The 8,983-nt window shown below is 41.6% G+C and overlaps 1 protein-coding gene across 1 annotated transcript in view; it reads left to right on the top strand.

Annotated features, from left to right (window-relative positions):
* The window catches only part of HCFC2 (host cell factor C2), an 886,151-nt gene that overhangs the window by 456,581 nt on the left and 420,587 nt on the right, over positions 1–8,983 (top strand). The window lies entirely within an intron of this gene.

Genomic DNA, 8,983 nt, shown 5'->3' with positions numbered 1-8,983 from the left:
TTGACTCAAAGTTTAACTCTCTCCCTCTTGATCCCTCCTAAAACTGGTGACTTTTGGAAATAAGGCTGTGAATGACACTTAATAAATAATGACAATAATTAGAATTATTTTACTTCACAAAATGTATATTGCTTCACAATTTCTCATGTTAATAGTACTAATAATTTTAAGTGTCCGTGATTGTCTCTGATTTTTTGTCCCCGATTGGTTGAGAGCTATGATCTCTGCTATCTGTACTCCATATACAGAGCTCCCATCAAGAATTTGCATGGTACTGGGATCATCCTCAACACTGTTAGTATTACCTGCCTAAACCTGTGTTCTGCCATCCTGTGTGTCACTATTTTGCTTGGTGTTGGGGTCATCCCAGGTAAGTTTTATTATTATGTGACATAACGTTGTGTGTTTTGCAATCATTTGTGTTGGTATAATCTTAAATGTGTTTGTTTTTATGTGGTTGCTTAGTACTGGTGCTTATTATTTCTGTGCTGGCCAGTTGTTGGGTTTAATGATTTCCCTTTTCCCTCTAATTGCATGCATGATCAGTTGTGTATGTTTAATGATATTTCCTGTATGCCAGTTCTGCTATCCTGTTCACATTTCAACAGGGAAAAACATTACTTCAGGAAAAAAAGTTCGTCTTTCTCACGCTCTGTCTTTGCTTCAGTAACTGCTATGTGCATTGTGTGATACTTTACTGCGCAGTAATTGTGCTACCTGTGTCTCCTTGAACCAAAAAACTCAGGAATCATTTGTATTATATAAAAAATGAGGATTTCTTGAGATCACATTGTACTAATTTGGGGGTTCCCCCTTTCTCCATGCAGTTGGTATGTACAAGTTTATGGGTGTGGGGTGTACACTCGGGCTTGCCTGTCCTACATTAAATTAAAAAAGTTTTCAGTTTTTACCATTGCATTGAATGGCACAGACATTGTAATCACTCAACTAATTTCAGAGTGATTACACATTGAGTTCTAATAGTGCTGTAAGAGCTGCTTAGTTTCCAAAATGGGCAACATTTGGAAACATACCTTTTCTGCTTTTTCCTCTGCAGCTCACATTCTACAATAAATCTGTTTATTATTGTGAATTATTAGCACATTGACTTCTAAAATGCTCATGTCTTTATTTGGGTTGAAATGCAAGAAATTAAATTGGAAGATGGGGTACATGCAGTTTAAATAACACATTTTAATGTGTATAAGGGATCCGTACTCAGCATGATATTCTTCAGAAATTTAGTGCCATTACTGCTGTTTACTTACAAACTGATCGTTTTCTGATAGACACAGTGAAAAGTGACATTACAAGAGGAGTTGTTTTTATTTGGGGTATCCTTTTGTGATTCCACCTAGGAGGATTTGTTGGGGATTTTAACTGAGTGGTTAATAGGGTGAACCAGACAATGTCAGATTTGAAAGTTACTATAAAAATGCTCTGCATGATCATGGTTCATCCTGCTGCCACTCCCCACCACTTTACCATGGCCTGAAAGAGAGGACTTTTTGAGAGGACGCTGTATGCGTCTTCATGCATTCATGTGTGTTTGTGCCTATATATATATATATATATATATATATATATATATATATATATATATATGGGTCCTCTTCAAATTACCGAAACGCCAGTTCGCCGACACGCGGAAGAGGAACGTGAAAGGACCGACAACGCAGTTGACCGACATGCTGAAATCCCGACAGCTGGAAGACCGACAAGGAGCGATATAAGCGCGACTTGGTAAGTATGCGCTAGTGAGGGATTTAGGATTAGGGAGCGGACAGGTAAGTGTGCAATAGTGAGGGATTTAGGGTTAGGGTGTGAAAGGTGAGTGTGCGGTAGTGTCGGAGTTAGGGTTTGGGTAATGTAAGTGTGTGTTAGTGACGGGTTTATGTTTTAGGGTGGGTTAAGTAAGTTAGGAATAGGGTGCAGGTAGGGTAAGTGTCTGGTACTGTCGGACCTTAGTGTTAGGGGTGGGTTAAGTGAGTTAGGGTTAGGGTGCAGGTAGGGTAAGTGTGCGGTAGTGTCGGACCTTAGGGTTAGGGGTGGGTTAAGTGAGTTAGGATTAGGGTGCAGGTAGGGTAAGTGTGCGGTAGTGTCGGACCTTAGGGTTAGGGTTTGGGTTAGGGCTAGTGGATATGTGATGTAGTGTAATGTGTTGTTTACGTGTAGTGTGTCGGTGTAATGGTGTTCGGTGTTTTGCGTTGTCGGTATTGTGTATTGTCGGTTGTTTGGTGTCGGTGGTTTGTGTGTCGGCGAACTGGCTTGTCGGTGTTCTAAAGTAGACCCATATATATATATGTATATATATATATATATATATATATATATATAGATCTGGTTGTGTTCTACTTACAGTGGCGTAATTCATATCTAGAGAGTGAATGCAGAAAGCAAGGCATTGTGGATAAATGAAAGGAGTCGAAGTTTAGATCTGTGTTGGGCAGACAGAGCTGTCACTTCTCTCCAAGGTGATAAACCATGACCATGCAGATATGTCATTATGGCAAGTACACGAGTTTGGGATAACTCCGTAACCAGGGAAAATGAGTAATAATCAGAGATAAAAAAGCCCACTACCTTCATCTACAAAACCAACATAAAGATAATCCCAAAAAATTCTGGTCCTCCATTAACCAACTATTACACCCAGCTCTCAAAGCAACCCATCCCCTGACCCAGACAAAACCCCTGCTGAACTTGCTACCCTCTTCAATTCCTACTTCATTGACACCATAGCTAACCTAATCACCACCTTTCCTGCAGTTAACAGCACCACCACCAAGACAGCTGATGACCAGATCATGAACAATCCTACCCTTGACTCCAACCTAAAATTTTTCCCCATACCCACCGCCACAATAAAAAATACTTTTATTTAAGCTAAAACCCTGTACTCTGGCCCCTGACGATCTACACCCACACTTCCTGCAGCTAGCTGCAAACTGTATAGCTTATCCCATCAGCATACTCATTAACATATCGATTAAAGAATCCCTACTCCCAGACATCTGGAAAAAAAAAAGCATACATCCTCTCCTTACACAAAGGTGGCACCAGCACAGACACCACAAACTTTCAGCTGATAGCAATTCTCACCCCTCTCTAAAATACTGGAAAAATGCATCCATGCCCAACTCTTGAACCACTTGCTTGAAAACCAAATTCTATCACCCATGCATCATGGTTTCAGACCAGGACTCAGCACCACTACTGCCCTCCTCACCTTCCTAGATACAGTCATCTGGGCGTGGGATTCTGGTAGAATAATTGCTTCTCTTTTGCTGGACCTCTCCAAAGCTTTTTATACTATTTCCCACTCCATCCTTCTTTCTAAACTATCCACCCTTCACGTTCCCCCACCTACCCTACAGTGGTTCAATAGCTCTCTTAAGTAGGCAGCAGTCCACCAAATGGCAACAGTCTTACTCTCCCTTTCTCAATACTTCCACAAGGGTATCCCAAAGCTCCATACTTGGTCCTCTCTTATTTAGTATCTTTATTAACAACTTTCACTCCACTCTCCCACAGTGCTCAGCAATCCATTATGTTGACGACTCAATAATACAATAATATGCACTGCAAACTTCAGCTCTGAACTACAGCAAATCATCCAGAATGCCCTCACCTCCTCTGAATCTTGGGTGCTGAACAATCATCCATCTTGCCCTAAATCCCCCCCAAAAAAAATAATAAGCTAGTACTTTTTACCCCTAACAAAACCTAGATAAAAAACTTTTCACTATACAGGCCCAAGACAATACCACTAAAGAAGCTGTTCCACACACTAAACTACTAGGCATTATTATAGATGATACGTAAACAATCTCTCTCTCTCTCTTTCGGCTTTTCCCGGTGAGGGGTCACCACAGCAGATCACCTTGTCTGCTCATGATTGGCAGTGGAGCTTTTACGGTATCGAGTTTCCAACCCTGCACCCAACCTTCCACAGAAGACACACACATGCACGCACTCACGCCTAGGGCCAGTTTTAGCATGTCCAATGCACTTGCAGCATGACTTTGGGGATGTGGGAGAAAACTGGAGCACCTGGAGGAAACTCACTCGACCACAGGGAGGACATGCAGACCCCACACAGAAGACACCCCAGCCGAAGATCGAACCGGAGAGCCTCTTGCTGTGAGTCGACAACGCTAACCGCTGCACCACCGCGGCCGTCCTATCATAAAAACACACCAAAAGCTCGGTATGCTCTACAGGCATCAACGCTTTCTTAGCCTCTGTACTAGACAAACCCTTGCAACCACCTTTTTATTACCCTCTCTTCTTTATGACACCCCTCTCCTCACTAATATCCAAAATTCTGCAAAATCCAAACTTGAAATGTGTTGCAACAAAATAGCCAAATTTGCCCCAAGGCTAAATTCTCATCCCACCACTGTAACTCACTGAAATAATTAGGCTATCTGGAACTCCCCCACCATCTCTCATTCACCCATCTAACTACAGCATACAAAATAATCTACAGATTGTCCTGCTGTCTCGACACTACTCAGCCAGTACCAATCCAACAGGCAGCTAGGATCTGAAAATCATTTACTTCTAAAAGTAGAAAAGCCCAGCTTACCTGCTGGTCAACTCCTCTATTCCTTCCCCATCGCCAAACTATGGAACTCACTTCCACCTTCTATAAGAAACACAGGCAGCACCGCAACCTTCAAACAGAAAAGTAATCTTAGCTGTTCCTGGCTATGTACCTGCTTTATATCCTAGCCTTTTCCTTCTCCTTATATGATAACTAAACTCCTATGCTTTTTGCTACTGCTGGCTGATATTTTCTCTAGAATTATTATTTTTCATCAATTGTTGATACTGATACAGTAATGCTGATTAATGTATCTCTGTCTACATCTCTGTGATTGAATTCATCTGGCAACCAACAAAATTCCTGCTTTTATGTATGTATTCTGTATATATTACTGTAATCACTATCTGTAACACTGTATCTACTTTTGTACCAATTATTGTTTAATATTTTCTTTATCTGTGTTTTTATCGGAGCTTTTCTCCCCGAGCCTCCACTGAAACTGAGTTCTTTTAGGCCCAGTGGACTTTCCCAGTAAATAAATGCAATAAATAAAAAATTAAATAAAATAAATATATGTGCGAGTCAGTTTATATGCATTTTATATCTATCCTCTGTTTCTTTATCTATATAGCTATCTGTATATATGTATGTATCTGTGCCCTTCCTTAGATCATTCTTGCAGTACTATTAGGTTATCTCACCGAGGCAACCTTACTTCATTCAAGCCAGTGTAGTGAAACCAAAACCTCCCATATGGTTGTGCACCCAGCTTATAAGCGAAGCCCTTGGGCATAGGGATACGTAAGCAGACGTAGGTGCATAAGATACTCTGACTGCTTTGCCACAGGTCCAAATGCAGGATCTTCCCTCATGTTGATCTGCTCTCCATGTTGTTGTTGGTTGTTACCATAGCCTGCACCTATTCAGATAAGTACCCCATTTGTGAACCATCTTTTTCTTTTATTTTCAATTAAGGATTTATTAATGTCAGCTAAAGGAGGGAAATGTGACTGTAGTAGACAGATCCTTTACACTTGTGGCTGAACACGATTACAGAAGCTGTCAGATCTGTCAGACTTTTGTTCCTAAAACCCTCAGTACTCTACTCTCTTCATTAAATACATACATACATAGAAACCCAATGTCTGAAGAGCCTTGCACTAACCAAAATGGCTGGACTCTCAGCCTTGGACATCCTGCTTGCACCGAAAGAGTTTTGAGAAGGTTAGGCCTGAACAGTCTGCTGCCAAGTCTGATTCGGAAAGGCATGTTGAGATGCTGCAGAAATCCACAGTACATCAGACTCCTTTTCAGGCACCATCGACCTCACTGGAGGGGCTAGTATGGTGTCTGTCTCTCGCACATCCGAAGAGACTTCTCATACAAATACAATTCAGAAAGAGGAACCAATGGTGAGAGTTTCAGAGCTACCAGAGGGCATTCCTCAAATCCTTGTGAATCGGGTAGAGGTGCCTGGCATTTTAAGATCCTCCAGGGTTCCTACTCACCTTGCTTCTTGAGGGGGGACGTCACCCCTAAGCAAAAGAAGCAAAAAGCTAAAATGTTTTTCCTGCTCAGATGTCTCAGGAAAAGGAATGAACAGAATACTCACAGAGCCTATATAAAGCCATCTTTTCTCTGAAACCCCTTTCATTCTTTTCTACTCCTTTACTTCCCCTTCCCTGTCTCCCAGAAGAGACAACATGCATCTTTATTTGCGGTGGAAGAGGAATTCAATAAGTTGAAGATTCCTTAATTCGTCACATATCCATTCCCCTGGCCAGCTTGCTGCTGCCTATGATGATATGTTGTTCCCTGACTTCTTGTCCCCATGCCTGAGGGATGGACACCTTGTCTTTTTGCTGGGAGTAGAAGGTCTTCTATGCCTTTCCTCCATCTTCCTCTAATCCTAAAGGTTCTACTGAGGATACAGTGGATCAGATCAAAATCTTGCTGTTGACTCCCTTTTAGCCAAGGCAGCATTGCTTCAGCCTTCGTAACCTAGCCAGGGCCATCAGTACAAGTTACTCTAAAAGTGGACTTAACACGGAAAAAAGGGCTCTCTGCTTCATTCCAGCCTATAGGCTCTCAACCTGGCACTGTGGATGGATAAAATTTTAATTCCTGTCAGACACCAGTTTTCTAAGGATATGCTTCAGGTGCTCCAGGAGGTGAGAAAATGTGCGACCAGCAAGTCTTACATCTCCAGATGGAAAAGACTTTCTATCTGGTGTCATAAAAAGAATGAAAAGCCCCTTCAAGTGGGGGTCACTTGAGTTTTTTTCATGCTTGTGTCAGTGTCAGACTTTTCTATTCTAGAAAGGCGCATTTGTCTGTCATTTCGGCCTGCGTATCACTTAAATCCCCATTGCTCTCGATAGTCAGTCAACCATTTTCTAAAGGGTGTCCTTCATTTTATTCCACTTGTCTGGGATCTCAACTTCATTTTGGAAAAACTTACTTTGCCACCTTTTGAATGAGCTGCTTCCACATTCCTAAAGCTTTGTACTAGGAAAACTATTTTACTGGTGGCCCTTAATTCTGTCAGAAATGTTTCTGAGTTTCAAGCCCTTATGGCTATCCTTCCTTTCCTTATTTTCCATAAAGATAGGGTTTCTCCTTGGGCTAACCCTTTTTTCTTGCCCAAGGTGATCAATGAACTGTCACTGAATCAAGCTATACTTTTATCTACCTTCTTTCCAGACCCACAGAATAGAGGTGAGAGGCTTCTGCACTTCTTGGATGTGCACAGACAGCTAAGATGCCACCTGGATAAGACTAAAGACCTTAGGAAAACAGACTGGCTTTGTGTTACCTTCCAGGAGGGCAAGTTAGGCAGTCCCGTGTCAAAGCAGACAATTTCCTATTGGATCTCAAAATCCATTTCCTTCTGTCATTCCTACCATAGCAAGTACTTGTCACCTGTGAAAGCACACTCTACCAGAGCAATATACTGCTTGGGTGCTTTCTTCAAAGAAGTTGACTCCAGAGCCATTCTGGTCCTTTGTACACATCATCATCAAACACTACAAAACTGACACCTAGATATCTAGGTAAGTTACTTTATTTGCTAAATCTGTATTTCTTGGATTAGTAGACCGCTCATCTGTCTTCAGTCAGTCCACCGTAACCAACTTCTAAGCATTGGGGATCACCCAATAGTATTGGAATACTACAAAAGTAATTTAAGGAAGAACATAATACTGCTGTGTAAGAACTTACCATAACAGTAGATAGCCTGCCAATCATTGTTGCAGTATTGTATCCCTCCCTCTTACCCCCATATTGTTTATACTTGTCTCTATATACACTATGGACCAAGGGGAGAGAAGTTCCTTCTTCCCTCCTTTTAGTTGAGTTCCAGGGTCTCTTGGTTTTAGATAGTCTGAGGATCTTATGCTCTTATGTCAGTTTATGCACCCCTACACCAACAGGCTTGGGTCTTACTCCAGATGTATGAGCATATGGAAGGTTTTGGCTTTAGTACAGTGACCAGATAACTGGTTACCTTGGCAATATAAACCAATAATATTGGGATACTGCAGCTTTAATCAGCAGGACATCTGCTGTTGTGGGAAGCTATTAGACAACTGTACTGTCTGTCTCTTATTTATATAAATACACACACACACATATTTGTGTGTGTGGCCTAAAATCTAATGCTTGGAATGTTGATCATGTCTGATGGCACATGAGATTGAAGTCTTATAATGCTTAAATACCAGTATCTGTTTGTGATACAGCTTAGTATGTGAATTTTCCCATCCTCTGTGGTGCAATCTCCAAGTCCCGGTATATGTAAGTACCTGGTGGTATGGAATTGCAAGGGGCTTGCCCTTTGCAAAAAAGATGATGTCCTTCCATATCACTTTTGCATTATTCTTTACATAAGGGATTCCCGGCCAAGGGTAGCCCAACATCTGGCCAGTGTACCAAAGCCTTAGGAATATATGTACATTGTATGTCACGCTGTTGCCCGCACAAGGTGTAGGGCATAAAGGTAACATATGGATGTACATACCACTAAATTTCTTTACCTCCAGTCTGAATGCCATCATGCTCCTTTTGTGCTGGTTACTGAGCCATGTTTCAGGTAAGTGCCTTGTCTGGGTTTCTTCTTATCCTTTTCTGCTTTTATTTTTGTGATTTTACACATCATCCGGAAAGGGAACATGTCAGTGTGGAAGGCAGATTCCCTATAAAGATCATTGCGAGCAATGTTTTTTCTTTTTGGGTGCTCCTCACAGCCATGCACAGCATTTTTTCTGCCAGGTGTTTGTCCCCAAGACCCTACATAGTCATCTGTCCTCCTTGTTGATTTACCTGGAGAACCAACATGTTAAATTGTTGGTGCAAGGTGCTATGGTGGAATCTTCCCATCTCGAAGGTTAATTGGTTGCCAAGAAAAAGGTCAAAACACTTGCCTCTGAT

Source organism: Protopterus annectens, chromosome 11.part0 (assembly GCF_019279795.1).
Source record: "Protopterus annectens isolate FY-2018-M chromosome 11.part0, PAN1.0, whole genome shotgun sequence".
Classification (NCBI taxonomy): Eukaryota; Metazoa; Chordata; order Ceratodontiformes; family Protopteridae; genus Protopterus; species Protopterus annectens.
The sequence above is the reverse complement of the archived record's forward strand: the minus strand, read 5'-3'. Positions and strand labels throughout refer to the sequence as shown.